General features: G+C 38.6%; 2 protein-coding genes across 10 annotated transcripts in view; one reads left to right on the top strand and one right to left on the bottom strand.

Annotated features, from left to right (window-relative positions):
* The window catches only part of FBXO34 (F-box protein 34), a 157523-nt gene that overhangs the window by 125093 nt on the left and 12720 nt on the right, over positions 1-19710 (top strand). The window contains exon 1 of one of the 9 annotated variants that reach the window (XM_047862526.1): positions 7798-7977. The exons of the other annotated variants lie outside the window; for them this stretch is intronic. The gene's annotated coding sequence lies outside the window, so the exon portion shown is untranslated. Of the gene's footprint in view, positions 1-7797; positions 7978-19710 lie in introns of those variants that run through there. 9 annotated transcript variants of the gene reach the window in all.
* ATG14 (autophagy related 14) overlaps positions 1-19710 on the bottom strand; it is an 80679-nt gene that overhangs the window by 1554 nt on the left and 59415 nt on the right. The window lies entirely within an intron of this gene.

Here is a 19710-nt window from a genome sequence, read left to right on the forward strand (position 1 = left end):
ACAACATGGGTTTGAACTGCTTGGGTCCACTTACATGGATTTTTTTATAGTACAGTACTGTAGATGTATTTTCCTTATGCTTTTTTTCATATTTTCTTTTCTCTAGCTTTATTGTAGGAATGCAGAATATAATGCATGTAACATACAAAGTATGTGCTAAACAACTGTTTATGTTATCAGTAAGGCTTCCAGTCAGTAGTAGGCTATTAAGTTTTGGGGGAGTCAGAACTTATAATTCGGATTTTTGACTGCATAGGGATGGGGAGGTGTCTGTGCCCCTAATCCCCGCTGTTGTTCAAGGGTCAGATGTAGTTGGATTCTGAGCATATTTTGAAGGTAGAGCCAATGGGAATTCCTGATGTGGTTTGTGAGGGAAAAAGGGGGTCAAGGATGACTCAAAGTTTTTGGCTTTGGAAATTGGAAAAATGGGTTTGTTGATTACTAAAATGGGGAAGATTTTGGGATGGTGGTGGTGGAACATGCACAGGGAGTCAGGATTTTGATTTTGGACATGTTGAGTTTGAGATGCTTGCTAGCTTATTAGACATCTAGGTGGAGATTTTGAATAGTCAGTGTATAAACCTGGAGTCCTGGAGACAGGTTTGGGTGGCCGCTTGGTATAGCATGTAAGTTGAATTTAGAGCCATTAGACTTGGGTGGAGCATTTAGCCAGTTCCCAGTCTAGACTATCTGAGGAGCCTGGGATGTCTCCGTGAACTCACTCACGTTGCTGCAATGTATCTGAAAATTTCCAGGAAAACAGTACGGTTGGTGTGTATCCTTGACATGTTTTTTAAAAAAAATTTTTGCTAAAATGTTTGAGATGTGTGCTTGTGTTTTTTATATTTCTATACAGCTGGGATAAGCTGAGTGCAGTTTGAATGTACATTCAGTGTTTCTCACAGTAGAAATCATACATAAGCAAACACAAAATTCACATTCTATTCAAGTTGTTCCCCAATATATCTGTCATTCCCATATAGCAGAATTGATTGTACTTAATTAAAAGTTCCTGGAGGTGGGGATGGGAGATTGAGGGGGTGGGGATAAGAATCTGCCATGAAAACTAGAGAATCATTGCTTGGAGGCCCAGGAAGGGTCTGAGGGAGATTTGAGAAAATGTCTTTGAAAAGCAGTTTATTTTGGGGGCTCCTGGGTGGCTCAGTCATTTGCACATCTGACTCTTTGGGTTTCAGCTTAGGTGTTGATTATAGGTCATGGGATTGAGCCCCACAAGAGAGGGAGAGAGAGAGAGTGCATGCATGAGTGAGGGAGAGGGGCAGAAGAGAGGGGGAGGAGAGAATCCCAAGCATGCTCCATGCCCAGGGCGGAGCCCAACTTGGGGTTCATCCCACCCTGATCCCATGCTGTGGGATCATAACCCAAGCCAAAATCAAGAGTTGGATGCTTAACAGACTGAGCCACCCAGGCACCCCAGGTTCTTCTCTTTGAAGCGAGTATACTATTCAGCTTTGAGATATGGAGACTCAGAAAATTAGGAAGAGCTGGGTAGTAATAGATGCAGTGAGACATCCTCAGAAGGAACTTTGTGGTTTAGTAAGTGAGCAGCTAGAGAGATTAGAACAGTTAAGGGAATTAGCTGAAGATCAGAAGAGTATGAATACCTAGAAGTTAAAATCCATTTGGTTATATCAGCTGAAGAAAGTAACTAAAGTTGATTAGGCTTTAAGGAGGAGCTTAAAAAATTTTTAAGCCATGTTTGTTGTGCCTTTAGGAAAGTGCAGGTAAGGGTGCTGAATCTTCTTGTATTGAGCAAGTTCTTTGGTTCTTAAGGGGATTATCAGTTGTGGGTCAAAAACTAAGATTCATCATAGCTTAGTTGAATTCTTTCTTAGGTTATTCTTCTTTCTTTGCTTTTTTTCATGTGTAACCCAAACCTTCTGGTTTAATAATGTTGATACCAGGAGAGGAGACAATATGAATGGAGAACTTAGGTATTCCAGTTTCTGAAATTGGAATTTTGATTTCCATTATGACTTAATAAATTTACGTGAATTTTTAGTATAAGCTAGCCTTTGGAACCCTGTCAGCTTAAGAATTGAATGATAAAAGTGTGTTTTCTGGTCCTCCATCAATGTATGAACACATGGGTAGGTGGTCATCTCGTGATTCTTTGATTCTCAGACTTTGTATTTCCCACAGTAAGGAAGTTCTGTTCAAGAAACCAAATAAACATCACACTTTCTTTGTTTTTGTTTTGTTTTGAGCATGAAATAACAGGATTGGGTAATTTTTTTTTTTTTAATTAAAAATTTTTTTTAAGTTTATTTTGAGAGAGAGTGAGAGGCGGAAGGGCAGAGAGAGAAGGAGAGAATCCCAAGCAGGCTCTGTGCTGTCAGCACAGAGCCTGATTGTACAGCACAGAGCCCTGTGTGGGGCTCGAACCCGTGGATCATGAGATCATGACCTGAGCTAAAACCAAGAACCAGACAATTAACCGACTGAGCCACCCAGACGCCCAGGAAGTTGGATGATCTTAAAGGATTTTTAACCAATTCTGATGTTTCTTGATACTTTTGAATCATTCTCTAAAATTTTAACTTTGTTAAAAATTTATTATTATTGTTATGATTATGATTTTCTAGTAATCTCTATACCCAGTGTGGGGCTCAAACTCACAACCCCGAGATCAAAAGTTGCATGCTCTTCTGACTGAGCTAGCCAGGCAGCCCTTAAAATTTTAACTTTCTACTCAATATTATTTTGGAGAGTCAATGAATTTTGTTTCTGGATTTGTGGGATATGGATAGAAATGTGATAGTGGGATAGAATTAAAACTTTTTTTAATAGAAGAAAGAAGAATAACCTAAGAAAGAATTCATCCAAGCTGTGATGAATCTTGATGTACAGTTTTTGACCCACAACTGATTATACCCCCTTAAGAATCAAAGAACTTGCTCAATACAAGAGGATTCAGCACCCCTACCTACACTTTCCTAAAGGCGTAACAAACATGGCTTAAAAATTTTTTAAGCTCCTCCTTAAAGCCTAATCAACTTTAGTTACTTTCTTCAGCTGATATAACCAAATGGATTTTAACTTCCTAGGTATTCATACTCTTCTGATCTTCAGCTAATTCCTTGTGCAACTTTTTTTTGAAGGGGTATTTGGGAATTAAAGTACTTGTTTAAGACCAAAAAGAAAATTTCACAATAATTTGTTTTTTCTGATAAAATTTGCCTCTTGAGCCTTCCCATTGCCTATTTTTCTAGGTTCTTGCTAGGAAAAATGTTAATTTCAGTACTACTTTTCTTTACCTTATGGCTGGCCTTTGTTTTCATGTTAAGTTCAAAGATCGTGTTTTTCCTGTTGGATTTGCCTGTTTTTTGTTCCTCTTCTGATGTTTCTCTTTTCCCCTTGCCATCTTCCCAAATGAGAACCTGTAGAAGGCATTTATCTGTAGTTTTGATTTGTGTGTTTCCTATAATCGTGCAAGCAACTTACAGCTGAGTTGCCTCGGATAGCCATGACATCACTTTTCTCTTTATATCAAATTTAGTTTTAGTGATAAAAACTTAGGAAATACTATACACGTATGCTAACAGTGAGTGACGTAAATAATTATCTCTTGATTTTTATATTGCCTTTCCCTTATATTGTCTTAAACTCACTTTTAAGGCTTTTTGTATGTGTTTCCATAAATCTTCTAAAATTTGCTTCAAATCTAGGGTATTTCAGGAATGGTTTGTGCACAAAGCAGGATCAGATTCATTTCCTAAAAGACTTTGCTTTATGTGACATTGTGTTTCAATTATCCTGATGTTTGTATTCCATTTCTAGATTTGTCATAGAAAAGGGCACTCATATTCTTTCTAATGAGTTTTATTTACTAAAAAAAATTGTTTCATGATATGGTTGACTGTAAAATAGCTTTCCAAAATCTTATGCTTTAGATATATTTTTTATATATGACATATATGCTCCATACTTCCTTTTCTTTCCATAAAGACCTTTCATGTGCCATATGCTTTATTAGTCTGCTTCCCAGCTAGAATGTATATCTGATGAAGACGAATACTTTTATATTTAGCTCACTGCTGTATCGCTAATCTTTGGAAGAGTGCCTGGTAAATAGTAGATGCTTAGTAAATACTGAGTGAAGAAAAGATCTAGTTGGTACCTTCGCTCACAAACTGTGAGATTTGAATAGGAGTAATGATTGCTTGAATGTTCAAATTAGAGGCTGGAAATTATTTTATACTTGTGAAACGGAAGAAAATTCCCAAAGGTAGGAAAGGCCTGGTCTCTTTAGGCCCCCCCACAGGATAGTTGCAATTTATTGTTTTTTAATTTTTTTAATTAAGACTCTATACCCAACATGAAGCTTGACCTCACATCCTGAGAACAAGAATCTCATATTCTAAGGAATGAGCCAGCCAGGTGTCCCAGTAGTTGCAATTTGAGTGTAATGCTAGTGTTGCAGATTTAGATGAGAGTGGGTCCAAAAATCTCTACCATCTGTGTAGTTTTAATCAAATCTCTGTGGTATGCACTTATATTATAAATATATTAATAGTTTTTCCTGTGCTGCTCTCATCTTCTCCCGCACTAAATAATTTCTGGTCTGGAGTATTATTTTGTAAATTTGAGTAACATGTGAATCATCCAAAGGAAGAAATTCATTAAGACCCTTTTTTTTAAACTTTTTTTTTTTTAACGTTTATTTATTTTTGAGACAGAGAGACAGAGCATGAACGGGGGAGGGTCAGAGAGAGGGAGACACAGAATCTGAAACAGGCTCCAGGCTCTGAGCTGTCAGCACAGAGCCCGACGCGGGGCTCGAACTCACGGACCGCGAGATCATGACCTGAGCCGAAGTCGGCCGCTTAACCGACTGAGCCACCCAGGCACCCCAAGACCCTTTAATATCAATAGAATTAAAACATTTTTACGTTGCATTGTTATGTAGTTAAATATGTATGAACAAAACTAGTAAACCCTGTATGCTTCTAGTTCTTATACAACTGTAAACTATTTAATATACTTTATACTTTATTAATATACTTCAGTATGCTATTTAGTTTCATATTATTTTGATACTATTTTGAATAAAGTTTGAAAAACTAAATTGATGCTTACAGTATAAGTGCTGCCATTCACTCTGCAAATTCTGTTGTGTTTGTCACATTAAAAAAAAAAATTTTTTTTAATGTTTATTTATTTTTGAGAGAGACAGAGACAGAATGCGAGTGGGTTGGGGCAGAGAGAGAGGGAGACACAGAATCCGAAGCAGGCTCCAGGCTCTGAGCTGTCAGCACAGAGCCTGACGCGGGGCTGGAACTCACAAGCTGTGGGATCATGACTTGAACTAAAGTCAGATGCTCAATCAGCTGAGCCCCCCAGGCGCCCCGTGTTTGTCACATTTTAAAGATACTGTGATAACTCATCTTCTCTACTTTTTTACATTTGAGCTGCTGCTGAAACCTTTGTTCATTGTTTGGCTTTCATTTTTCCTTCATTAAATCAGGGTTTCAGGCACCTTGGAGCATGTCTGTAGGTGTTCAGTAATTATTTTCCACATGAATTCAGGAACTGAAGAACTTCCTATTTGATTATCCTTGGGTATTTAATATTTTTCTCACCTATACATCCCACTCAGAGTAGAAGTAAGAATTATAGTAAATGTTATTCTCCTTGAGGGCGTTGTTATATGAAACACTGAATGACTGATGTAAAGGATCTGCCTCTGCATGAAATTAGGTCTAGCACTGTCACCTGTCTGTAAGATCCCAGGTAATGCAGGTTAGCTTCTGGTTTGCTTCTGGGTAATGTTTGGTTCTTTGCTAATCACTGTAGAAGGCTTCTTGGATACAAAGCTCTTTCTCAGATTGTCTTTTACTATGCTTTCTAAAAGTTGGAAATGTTTAATACATGATGGGACTAAGTGTCAGTTCCTGAAGTAACATATATTGTAAAGTGTTTTCATAAGGAGAACTTGGTGTACCTCTTTGTTTGAATCTTATTTTAAGAGAGAGAGAGAGAGAGAGAGAGAGAGAGAGAGAGAGAGAGAGAGAAGGGCTGAGGGAGAGAAAGAGAGAGAACTTCAAGCAGGCTCCATGCCCAGTGTGGAGCCTAAGGCAGGCCATGAGATCATGACCTGAGCCCAAACCAGTAGTCAGATCCTTAACCTACTGAGCCACCTAGGTGCCCCTTAATCTTTTATAACTTAAAATGTAGTGTTTTGAGCTTGTAGTGTATCAGAAAATGTTGACCTTTGAAGTTATGGCTACATCCCTACTTGATCTTGAGCAGGTTTCAGTTTTTGAGCTTTTATCTCCTTTCGGCACAATGGTTGCAGACTTCAATACAAAAACATTAAGGTTATATATAGGTTTGTGGTGACATGAGCGTGGGGGAATAGGCATATGGAGACTGGGGAGGAAAGAAAGAAGGAGCAGCTGATACCTTTGTACACAACCAAGATGCAAATGATCTGAGGAACAGAAAGAGGGCAGATGAGATGTTTGCAAAAGTGCTTTGTAGATACAAAACATTTCTTACAGCTCAGGTGCTGGTATGTTTAGGGAAGATACTTGTTTTATTTTTCCAGTGGCTACAGTTTATTAGCTTATAAGACCACCTTTCCTAGGGAGTAGGATCCTGCTTAGAGGCTGACAAGAGACCCACAAGTCACAAATTCCAGCAGTTTGTGAATTATGATTGGTTACTTTATTTGTACTAATAGTCTGTTTCTAGAAGATTGGCAGTATGAGAGGAATAGGCTTATTGGTAGAAATTTGGGGGTGATGTAGTTTTGTATCATTTCTTAACTCTTAGTGTGTTTGGCTTTGCTGTTTGGTATGTACAGTTTTGCCACCTATTAACCCAGCAGTGAAATCTGATCTTGGTATCAGGTTCTCCTTTGTGGTTTGGTTTACTAATAATGGAAGTACCTAAGGGTTCTGGGTGTGAACTCTGCATACTTTGTAATTGATTTAGAACCAGGGAAGTTAAGATTTTCTATTAAAGTAATTAATAAAGCATTGTGGCTTTGAAATAAATATATATAACTGTTACACCAAAATGACCAAAACATGATAATAGGACCCAGTTTGTGTTTTTATTGCCCTTAAAGATGAAAGTATTTTTAAACTTCTTGGTGCCCTTTTCCTTTCTAGTTTGGGTGTGTAGGAGTCTGTTTATCAGAAATATTTTAGCACTGATGTTGGTTTGGCATTAAAAAAAAATCTATGTAAACATGACCCTGGACAGCTGTGTTTAATATAGTAAAGAACCATGGGGAGACTTTACAGTATTTCTTGTTGGGACTTCATGTCTGTATATTTTAGTATTTAAAGGATGTGGTTTGGGGCTTTGAAAATGAGAAGGATGTTGCCTAACTCATAGCTGAATGTCTGCTTATCTAGATTGTTCTGTCGTGGAGGTTATTAGCAACGTGAAAGTTGTTTTTACTCTACTTAAACTGACAGTATTAAGTTGGAAAACTTTTGTGGAAGTATTTGTTTGCACATGGCTGGTGAGTAGGATTTTCTTTAAAATCTGGCATTGCATAGAAATTTTTAGGTAAGTAGGGTGCTGGAAAAAAGTGGCTACTCAAGCCAAACTGTGTTTTGCTTTGCAGAAAAGTAATGAAGATTAAAAGTGACCATGACATGGAGAGCATCTCCACTTCTTCCACCTCCCATCACTGAGCTGGCAGTGCACTAGGTCAGGAAGTGGTGGGTGGAGTTGTTTAGTTGTATCAACTTCCTGGTCTGCCTAAGTATCGATTAGTCAGGCACTCCCATGTTCCATTTAAAAGATGGTTGCTGATCTTTTAAAAGAAAGATTTCCATTAAATCCTTAGGTTTGACATTGATTCACTCTAATGAACACTTGCCAGGTGCAAGGAAGGCCCTGTGCTACATGCTCTGTGAGAGCTACAGAAAGGAGTATGATTACTCATACCTTTCAGTTTACAGTATAGTAGGGGAGAGGAAGACAAGATAGACCAAGGTAAGTGTTCCATGGGAGACATATAGTAGCTATTCCTTAATACTGCTGGGTGAGGGTGGGGCAGTGGATGACACCCGGGCAGGAGGGGCCCAGCTGGGTAAGCAGTTTCTGTAGTTGTACAATGTACTACAGTAGTAGTACAGTGAGTAAATGATAAAGATGGTAACAGGTAGGGAAGAAAGGTTAAACAGTCCCTGTGACGGTAAAAGGAAAGATACAAGGAAGAACTAAGACAGGAGCTGTTAATCAGAAGCCTTGAGATTTCCCCTGAATTCTGTGCAGAATAGTTTGTGTGCATGCCCTGGCCTTTTTTCTTGGGCAGAGGACTTAGACTTTTCCTCAGATTCTGAAGTGTCCGCAGTTCAAGAAAGATTGAGAACCATTGTGTTAAGTTATCAACTTTCGATGACAGAGGATATTGAGACTTTATAAGGAAGTCATGGGGTAGAACAGTTTTTCCCTGTGGGAGGTATTGGGGGGATTTGGGTACTGAGTTTATGAAGTTGTCTCTGGACCAGGGCAGTGATTGCCTTGTCAAACTGGTTTTCCCACCCAGCAAGTCCGGTGGGTCCATTAGTAGATGGCATGACAATGAAGAGTAGGTATTTTGAGTCAAAGGAGTTTATTAAGTATTATTTCCCCCTTTATTTGGAGGCCAGATTGATGAAGGTTTGAGAGAATGGGATGCTATTGCAGAATAGTTCCCGGCGTTTACTTTTCGTGGAGCTCCTTTTTTTTTTTTTTTAATTAATTTTTAAAATTTTATTGTTTTTTAAATTTACATCCAAATTAATTAGCATATAATGCAGCAATGATTTCAGGAGTAGATTCCTTAGTGCTCCTTATCCATTTAGCCCATCCCCCCCCCCCACCTCCTCCAGTAACCTTCTGTTTGTTCTCCATATTTATGAGTCTCTTCTGTTTTGTCCCCCTCCCTGTTTTTATATTATTTTTGTTTCCCTTCCCTTATGTTCATCTGTTTTGTCTCCTAAAGTCCTCATATGAGTGAAGTCATATGATTTTTGTCTTTCTCTAATTTCACTCAGCATAATACCCTCCAGTTCCATCCACGTAGTTGCAAATGGCAAGATTTCATTCTTTTTGATTGCTGAGTAATCCATTGTATATATATACCATATCATCTTTATCCATTCATCCATCGATGGACATTTGGGCTCTTTCCATACTTTGGCTATTGCAGATAGTGCTGCTATAAACATGGGGGTGCATGTGTCCCTTTGAAACATTGCACCTGTATCCCTTGGATAAATACCTAGTAGTGCAAATGCTGGGTCGGAGGGTAGTTCTATTTTTAGTTTTTTGAGGAATCTCCATCCTGTTTTCCAGAGTGGCTGCACCAGCTTGCATTCCCATCATGGAACTCTTCTTATGTGTAAAGTATTCTGTGCTTGATCTCATAGGGGGAATCTATAAAATACCATACAGGGTCCCTGCCCTTAAGGAGTAGATGGTATCTAATGCTTTCCTTTTGGCTTTTTGTTCAGCCTGGATCTGTGTATGTTCAGTTAATCTTTGAGTCTTTGACCATTTCCTGGGCAAAAGAAACATTTCTTTTAAAATGAACTTGAACTGACTTTGGTTTGTGACTTAATTTTCCTTTTAAAGAATGGAGAACCACTGGGATTTGAGGGTTTAGGAAATAGAATCATTATTATACTGTACTTGTAATTAGGAAGCCCTGTACAGCTGATTTGGTGACTTCTGAGCAAATCCTTTGACTCTTCTGACTATTTATTTTTATATCAATATGTGTGTATACACACACAGCTTTGTTTAAAAATGTTATAAAGCACATTTTAAAAAATGACCTGTCGGGGCACCTGGGTGGCTCAGTCAGTTAAGTCGCTGACTCTTAATTTTGGCTCAGGTCATGTTCTCATGGTTTCCTGAGTTGGAGCCCTGAGTCGTGCTCTGTGCATTAATCACATGGAACCTGCTTGGGATTCTCCCTCTCTCCATCTCTCTCTGCCTCTCCCTTGCTCACGCTCTCTCTCAAAATAAATACTTAAAAAAAAAGACCCATCATTTAATATTCTAAGATGAACTGCTTGTATAACCAATTATTTAAAAATACTCATTACACTTTAATTGGTCAGTTTCCACATTTGTGAAATGTGAATAAATAATAATTGTATATATCTCATACAGTTGTCCTGAAGATGAAATTAATGTTTATATGTGCTTAATAAATATCAATGGCTATGTTGTTAATAATATTAATATTTTAATACTAATACTATCATTTCTCCCTTCCCCATGGGTGAATGTGGGGGGTGAGTATTGTTATAAAAGAATTTACAATGAGGTATCTTTAAATAGCAAAATTTCTTATGCATTTATTGAAATGTTTATATTTATCTTTAAAGTTATGAAAGTTAAGTGCACTTATCCATAAGGCAGGTTATTAATAATTAGACTGCTCATTTAGGTCACAGAATGAGGGAATTGAAAGCCATATCTGTTTAATTAAGAAATAGATTGATTGATCTTGATCACTGTTGTCTTTTAGTTCTTTTTTATTTGATTCTGTTTTTGTCTCTCTTTTTTATATATTTTTTTGTTCTCTAATTTATTTCCTGTTCAATTTTTAGTAACTAGTGTGGAGTAGGGCAAGAAGAATTTATATTGGTTGGTGCCCGGTGTCTGAACCCGGAAAGAGTGACACATCAGATAGCCTGGGGCTTAGTGGAGAGGGACTTACAAAGAGTCCTGTGGAGCTGTTTTACCCAGGAACCACTGAACTCCACCACATTTTCCTCCAAATCAGACTGTATGCAGCTTCACCCTGTGTGTGTATAATGAACATTTCCAGGCTTATTCATCCATTGTTTTCCAAATGCTTCCAATTATTTCCCCTTTTTAAAAACCAGTAATTATGAGAAAATTCTGTTATGTACAAAAATGTAGAAATAGAGTTACGAACCTGCACTTAGCCATATCCAGCTTTAACAGTTTATCATCTCATGGCCAATCTTATTTGATCTATACTCCAAACCATTTCTTCTGTCCCATATTGTTATGAAGGAAATCTCAACTATCATATCACTTACTCTAAAAAGATTTTAAGATGTATATCTAACAGATAAGGACTTAAAAATACATATATACACATATATATTAATTTTTATAGTATGTCTATTTGACTCAGCATCCATTATATTTGGCTGGTTTCTTAAGGGTTTTTTGTTTGTTTTTTAAGTAGGCTCAACGCCCAACATGGTGCTTGAACTCAAGACCCTGACGTCAGAAGTCACATGCTGTAGTGACTGAGCCAGCAAGAGGCACTCCTTGTTAAGTTTCTTTTAATGGGATAGCCTCCCCGCCTACACACCCCACCCATCCCCAGTCTGTCTGTCTTTCTAACTTGGAATTTGCTTGAAGAAACCAGCCTTATTTTGTTCTATAGTGTAGTTTCCCTGCTAGATTTTACTGTTTGTATTCCTCAGATGTGTAATATATTTTTGTCTCCTGTGTTTTCTATAAATTGGTAGCTGGCTTTAAAGGACTGACCAGATTAGAATTTTTTTTTTTTTTTTTAATGTCTTCTTTTCCTCTCTCAGAAGCATGTGCTGTGTTTCAGGTTTGCCCAGATCCATTAATTCAGTAAAAGTTAGAAAATTGTAACATCTATTTCTATCATTCCTTCCATTTATTTTGAATCAAAACCTATCAGAAAATTTAAAAATTTTTTAAATAATTTTTTCAGAGATTGAGCATTTTTAAAAAAGTTTATTTATTTATTTTGAAAGAGAGAGAGCGTGCAGGGGAGGGACAGAAAGAGGGTGGGGGGTGGGGAGAGAATCTCAAGCAGACTTTGCACTGTTAGTGCCCTAGATCCTCACCTGTGGCTTGATCTCATGAACCATGAGGTCATGACCTAATTTGAAACCAAGACTGAGGCACCCAGGTGCCCCCGAAATAAAATTCTAATTTAAGGCATTTAATGGCTTTAAGTGTATTTTATTTTGATTTTGTAGCAGTACTGTACATGATTTGGTGTTGAGATGTGCTGTATACTCTATTGGGTAGCTGACTACTGCAGAGCAACTTTAGACAGACCCATGTGTTTCATCTAGGTAGGAAGTTGTCTTAGAGTGCTTGCCAGTAGTTTTTTTCCCAGCTAGAGATAAGTATGAGGGGTGAATATGCATTCTAATGAGTGTGTACTTCCCTACTTGTTTAATACTATAAATTGCTGTTTTAAAGTTTTACCTACTTGTGTAATTTTTTTTCTTTTTAATGAGCTTAGGCACTTAATTTTCTTTTTTTTTTTTTATTTAAAAAAAATTTTTTTTCAACGTTTATTTTTATTTTTTGGGACAGAGAGAGAGCATGAACAGGGGAGGGGCAGAGAGAGAGGGAGACACAGAATCGGAAACAGGCTCCAGGCTCTGAGCCATCAGCCCAGAGCCTGACGCGGTGCTCGAACTCCCGGACCGCGAGATCGTGCCCTGGCTGAAGTCTGACGCTTAACCGACTGTGCCACCCAGGTGCCCCAGGCACTTAATTTTCTAAAACTGTTTCTGGGCTTGATTTGGAATCAGGAGCAATAAAGTCTAAAATATGTCTGCTTAGTACAGTTAGCTTTGGTATTACTTACTGAAGACCTTGGTTTTTAAATTGTGCAATTTTCTTTCTTATAACTGTAGAAGGGCGGCTTGGAAGGTAATCTGATTTTGTTCAGTTTTCCCATTTCACAGCTGTTATATTTTACATTTGAGAGTTATCAAGGAGTCTGGGGCTCACTTGGTGTCCTTAAGGACTTTTCAAATGGTCCCCTACTAATATTTATAATATGATAATATTTTTGTTTCTGGAAAGGATTTATTTAGGGAAAAAACCCAGTTTCTTCATTGGTATTTCGTTTAAAGCAAGCATCTGAAGCTGGTGCACTAGAAAGTAGTTGAAGACCTAGTGATTTTGCCAGGTCAGTGGAGCTCATAAGAATATGTGGTGAGTTTAATAGAGGAGCTTTTCTTCAGTAAATCAGAAAGTGACCAGATAATTAATTTCTTTCCCCTCATACATTGTACTGCCTTTCTTCTTACTCTTTTCAGCTCTTGTTCAAGCTCAGGGCTTTTGAGGTGAGCTGACTTCTCTCTTACTGCTCATAGCCAAGAAGTTGAATTTATTCTTCAGATACATCTACAGTGGAATAAACCTGTTTTTCACTTTTCTGTGGGGGATTTTGTGTGTTCGCTTTACAGATGAACTTGGACTTTGGATCATATAAATGGACATAGAAGGGAAATTGAAGTACTAGACCAGGAAATAAAAATTCAAGGTTTTCAGCAGTTTGCCAGCTGGAGCTCCAGCAAGTTATTTTGGGGGTATCTCTTTAGAAATAATGGTACAAGAAATCTCTTTAATGAATAGCACTTTTGTTTTCTGGGGCTCTATATTGCCACTTCATATCGTGTTGGATCCAACACAAAACTATAGTGATCCATTTGAGCTGCTTGTACAGTAGAGATGGAGGTTACATTCTCAGCCTGTCTTCCACAGTCAGGCTGTCTCTAGAATATAGCATCCATTCGAATTCAACAAATGATTTTTGAATGAGACTCCAGAGGCGCAGTGGTAAATCAGGCAGACAAGTGTTCCTATCCTTGGGAGTTTACACCTTAGTAAAATTGTCCACAGAGGTACGTCCCTAGGTGGAATAGTGAATTCAACAGAAGTTCCTCTTTTGCCCAATTGTCTGAACATATCCAAAGCTGTTTTTTGAGGGCAGTCAGGCATACAGAGAGAAGACGACAAGCCAAGTTTTGAAATTTCACAACATAATGTTATCTTTTTTGACTATGACTTTGGTGTGTAGAAAATAATGGATCTTCTGTCAGTAAACAAGAAACTTGTTAGTGATTTCTACCTCTTGTTATTTGTCTCTTTTTTATTCTAAGATTTTGTGCTGAATTGCAGTAGGTTTTCTTAGTTTAGACTTTCTGAGGTAATGTTTCTTCTCTCTTCACTCCTCTCCCCACCTTTAGTGTTGGCTAATAGGCTTAAAATTTATTCTAATATTGTTTGGTTGATCATTAGTTACTTCCAACCCTTTGGCAAGTAGCTAAATATAAACATGGTTACTGTATATCCTGTATTTTTCAAGATAATCTCAATTTCAAGTGTTTTGGTCCATTTTGGTATAGATTTAGTTTTTGATTTAGATATAAATGGGCCTTTAGGTCAGTGCTCTTTAACCTGAGTCCATGGATCCTGATGAGCTTTAGGGAGGTGGTTTGTGAATCTCCCGAAACAATAATCATGCCAGACTTTGTGGCTATGTGTTCTTTCCTCAGGGAGTGATGAAGTTTGGGGGTGATGGTGGGGGGTCCGGAGCCAACGACCAAGAAAGAATTCTTGAATACCTCTCTAGTGCAAAAAGATGATTTTATTAAAGCATGGGAACAGGACCTGTGGGCAGGAAGAGCTTCTGCACTGGGGTCATGACAGGTAACTCATTATATACCCTCAGGTTGGGAGGGGGTCAGGGATAGAGTAAGTCTCTAAGAAATTTTGGAAGCAAGGTTTCCAGGACCTTGAGGGCCTAGCTGTTGCTACGGAAATGCCATTTATTACCGTTTAGTAAAACCTCAGTCATGAGACCCTTCAGATGTTTATCCGGAGGCCATAAGTTTGGAGCATGATTGCCAGCATATATTGTGGAGCAGTTGAGATAGAGGAAATAGACTTACAGGATCCTCAAGGTTGGGATAATGTTAAGCTAAACTTCTTTTGCCCCCAGCAAAGTGTCATCATTGAGACAGCTGGGCTCCTAGAGGGAGGTCACTGCTGGTTTCAAGGACTTGTCAGTGGGTTCTAGGCAGTAAGGGATTTTAATTTTTCATTTGCCTTAGTTTCCCACATTACCGTGGCAAGCACCTAAGCCCTTTCCTTTGTTCTTGGGTAGCCAGGAGTGTCTGAGGACTATCACACTTATTCCACCTGGAAGGTGGGGTGGTGCCAGCCTGTATTTTGCTCTCAGCTTGCCCCACGCTCCCTCCTCAGGGAGCATCCATTTTCTTTCATCAGAATTTTATTTTATTTTATTTTATTTTATTTTATTTTATTTTATTTTATTTTTTTTAATTTTTTTTCAACATTTATTTATTTTTGGGACAGAGAGAGACAGAGCATGAACGGGGGAGGGGCAGAGAGAGAGGGAGACACAGAATCGGAAACAGGCTCCAGGCTCTGAGCCATCAGCCCAGAGCCCGACGCGGGGCTCGAACTCACGGACCGCGAGATCGTGACCTGGCTGAAGTCGGACGCTTAACCGACTGCGCCACCCAGGCGCCCCCTTTCATCAGAATTTTAAAGGGCTTATAGTGGCTGCAAAAAAGGTTAATAATAACCATTGTATTTTGTACTAATGAGATTTTAATAGGAGTGATAACATTTTTCCCCTTCCAGACATGTTTTGCAGAAAGACAGTTGTCCAGGTGTTAATTATTTGGAGCAGTGAGCTCTTGAATGATTTGAAGTATTCTCTTAAATAAATATGGGTTGTATGGAGATCAAATCAGAATAGCTTTCTGGTTATTTTTATTTTATGATCTTAAAACATTAAGCTTTAACTCATGAATTCTTACATTTACCCCATTGTTAGGGGCTGAATTGCCTGCTGCTTCCCTTTGCATATGTTGAAGCGCTAATCCCCAGTGCCTGGGAATGTGACTGAATTTGGAGAGCTGGCATTTAAAGAGGTGATTCAGGGGTGCCTGGGTGGCTCAGTTGATTAAGCATCCAGACTCTGTGATTTCTGCTCAGGTCATGATCACATGGTTCATGAGACGGAGGCTCGCATTAGGTTCCATGTGTTGACAGTGTGGAGCCTACTTGGGATTCTCTTTCTCCCCCTCTCTCTGCCCTTCCCCCACTCATGCTGCGCGCGCTCTCTCTCTCTCTCTCTCTCTCTCTCTCTCTCTCTCTTTCTGTCTCTGAAAATAAATAAACTTAAGTTTAAAGTTAAACTTTAAACTTAAGTTAAAGAAGGTAAGTTAAGTTAAAAGAAGGTAGACAGGGTGGGCCCTAATTTAATCTGATTGCTGTCTTTAAAAGAAAGAATTCTGCACACAAGAGAAAGACACCAAAGGCATGTGTGTCCAGAGGAAAGATCCTGTGAGGACACCATGAGAAGGCAGCTTTCTGCAAGCCAAGGGGAAAGGCCTCAGAAAAAAACAAACCCACCGTCCCCTTGATCTTGGACTTTTAGACTCCAGACTTATGAAAAGTAACTTTTCTGTGTTTAAACCACACAGTTAGTGGTATTTTGTATGGTAGCTCTAGCAAACCGATATGCTGCTGATGAAGTAGTAGTTGAGTGTCAGTAAAAAGTATAGCAAGGGTAACTATTTCTCTTTGCCTCAAAGCATTTTTGGGGAAATGACGAAGTGTTGTATATAGCTTCATGTAGTCTAGTACTGGAAAGAGATGGTAGGACCTCTGAAATCTAGATATATATTAATATTCCTATTCATATTGGTCTTACTCTTTATCATTTCATAGTTTTCCACTTGCCTATGGTTATATTTTATCTCATCTGTTCTCTACCATTTTTCTTTCTTTGAAACTAATTGTAAATAAATAAGTCTATTATAAATCAACACCAGAATAATATCTGTATGTATTGTCCTGTGTATTCTTCTGTATACAGTCATTCCAACCTAGCCTTATTCTCTGATAATATCATCTGTACTCAGGCCTGTGGCCCAGACTGTCATATTTGCATTAAATTTTTGAAGTTTCTCTTTGTCAGAAATAAAATTTGAGTGATCTTAGTGATGTCTATCTTTGCTGCTAACTTGACTCAGCACATGGGAAACTTTTAAGTTTGTAAATGAGTGAAAAGCTAAAGGATCAGTGTAGATTTCTTAGGTTTGCCATGCATTCAGGAATTCCGTTAGTTTTGTTCATGCTGAAGTCTCAGGGTCTAGTCTGACACTGAAAGGGAAGTTAAGTATTTAATAAATGAATAGATTAATTTTAAGTTGGTTATCAAACTCAACATCCAAAATTTAACCCAAATTCTGTTTCCTGTCACAGTTAGACTTCTCAGTCTTTATTTATGACAATGAGATTAAGCTTACTGATGAAGTCTTCATCCATGTGTTCCTCATCTGCGCTCCCTCTTTTCATAATGTGCTAGGTAAGAGGATAGCCTCTGATTCCTGACTGTGCACACCCAGGCTTCTTGATGTGCTTGCTTGCGTGATCTTGGCAAGTTTTTTTAACCTCCCTCTGCTTTGGTTTTTTCACCTGCAATTGGGGTTAGTAAGAATATGCACTTAGGTTTTTTGGGGGTGGGGTGGTTGTGAGCTTTGAACAGTGCCTAGCACATAGTAAACATTTTAGAGCTATTATTATTCTAGAAGTGAAAACAGATTATTCTGTTCTTACTTCTTTGTTATTTTTTATCTCTAGGTCTATGTTGCTTGCTTTCTTTCCCTTTAAACAACACAACTTTTGCCCATAAAACTGGCATGATTTTCTTGGTAGTGGCAGGGTAAATTAGCACTACTTGGGGAGTGATTGAGCAAGATGTACCCAGTCATAGGGGCGCCTGGGTGGCGCAGCCGGTTAAGCGTCCGACTTCAGCCAGGTCACGATCTTGCGGTCCGTGAGTTCGAGCCCCGCGTCGGGCTCTGGGCTGATGGCTCAGAGCCTGGAGCCTGTTTCCGATTCTGTGTCTCCCTCTCTCTCTGCCCTTTCCCCGTTCATGCTCTGTCTCTCTCTGTCCCAAAAATAAATAAACGTTGAAAAAAAAAAAATTTAAAAAAAAAAAAAAAAAAAAAAAGATGTACCCAGTCATAAAAATACTCAAACTCTGACTCAGAAATTCCACTTCTGGGAATCTTCTAAGGACATACCTTTAAATGCATAAGAGAATGCATGCATCAGAGTTGCATTAGAACCTCCAGGATTGGAGGGAATATTTATTAAATTCTGGCACTTATACATTAACAGTTTTGATGGGTTTCAAGACCATGTAATAACATGGACAATACTTCTGATAAAAAGCATAACATTGTATATATAATATGATTACAACCATGTTAAGTAAATACACACATCCAGGAATTTCAGAAGATAGGACTTATATATAAGAGCTCTTTTAACCTCCGACTTGTTAAATTCTGCATTTATGTAAAGCTGCTTCTGAAGGCCCATAGTTTACCCTGTAAGTGAGAGGTCTCTATACCTTGTTTGTATACCATTGTCTTTCCTGTTTGGCTTTAGGAATTCCAGGGTTAGTCAAATTCTGCAGAATAGTGAAGACATACCCTCTGTACTCAAGGAAGTTTTATATGAGATTTAAGACAAGTACATAAGCCCTGGTTTGTGATTTTTCTCCAGTAATATGACAATTTGGGCTCCTTGGTGCCAAATGATTGAGGGGTTTTTTTGGTAATACAGATTTCTCACATTTACTCCTTGGAAATACTCATTTTCTTTTAAAAAATTTTAAATATTTATTTTTGAGAGAGCAAGAGAGAGCATGAGCAGGGAAGGGGACAGAGGGAGACACAGAATCTGAAGCAGGCTCCAGGCTCTGAGCTGTCAGCATAGAACCCAATGTGGGGCTCGAACTCATGAACTATGAGATCATGACCTGAGCCGAAGTTGGACGCTTAAGTGACTGAGCCACTCAGGCACTCTGGAAATACCGTTTTAACTCCAAGATTTATTTATTTTTACTTTCTTAAAGTTTACTTATTTATTTTAATAGAGCAAGCAGGGGAGGGGCAGAATCCAAACAGGCTCCTCACTGTCAGCACAAAGCCCCATGTGGGGCTCAAACTCGTGAACTGTGAGATCATGACCTGAGCTGAAACCAAGCATTGAACACTTAACTGACTGAGCCACCCAGGCACCCCTTAACTCCCAAGATTTGAATTGGCTTTGGTAAACTCAAAAAACAGGCTCCAGAACAGCAACCTCTCAGGTTTCGATTGACAATAAGCCTCATTTCTTTATAAGTGGTAATTCTTAAAGAATACTTTGAACAGCCATTGCATAGATTGCTACTTCAGTCTTGGTTCAACAGATCCTAGGCGATATGTGATAGAAGGAAGAGTAATTACTAAACACCTGGGCACAGGACTGTGGCTCAGGCTTTATTTCTTTGGTAAATACCCTGAGTCCTATTTCTGAAGTAATTTCCCTACCCCTTCCACCCCTACCCAGGGTTGCTGACCAAAGTCTTCATTTGCCAGATCTTTTGTCTGCATTGATACAGCAAGCAAGCTGTTTTTGCTTGGTGCATTAATATTTGTTACTCTGAATTTTTACTTTTTTGCCTCTTTCTTCTTTCCTGTGAGGAATAACCTATTTTAAATTCAGGTACCTATAATGGGCCAGCCTGTGCCCAGCTAGCTGGTACTTTGCTCAAGATTGAGGCCCCATGCACAGCAGATGTGCAGTGTGGTATTGTATTTACACTCAGAATTTCATGCTATTCTCTGATTTTTCTTTTATTTTTTTACATTAGTTCTTTTTTTTTTTTTTTTAACACTTATTTTTGAGAGAGTGAGCAAGTGGCGGAGGGCAGAGAGAGGGAGACAGGATCCGAAGCAGGCTCTACACTCAGTGCAAAGCCCACTGTGGAGCTTGAACTCACAAACCATGAGATCATGACATGAGCCAAAATCATGAGTCAGCTGCTTAACCAACTGAGCCACCCAGATGCCCCTGTTCTCTGATTTTTCATAT

Source organism: Prionailurus viverrinus, chromosome B3, assembly GCF_022837055.1.
Source record: "Prionailurus viverrinus isolate Anna chromosome B3, UM_Priviv_1.0, whole genome shotgun sequence".
Lineage (NCBI taxonomy): Eukaryota > Metazoa > Chordata > Mammalia > Carnivora > Felidae > Prionailurus > Prionailurus viverrinus.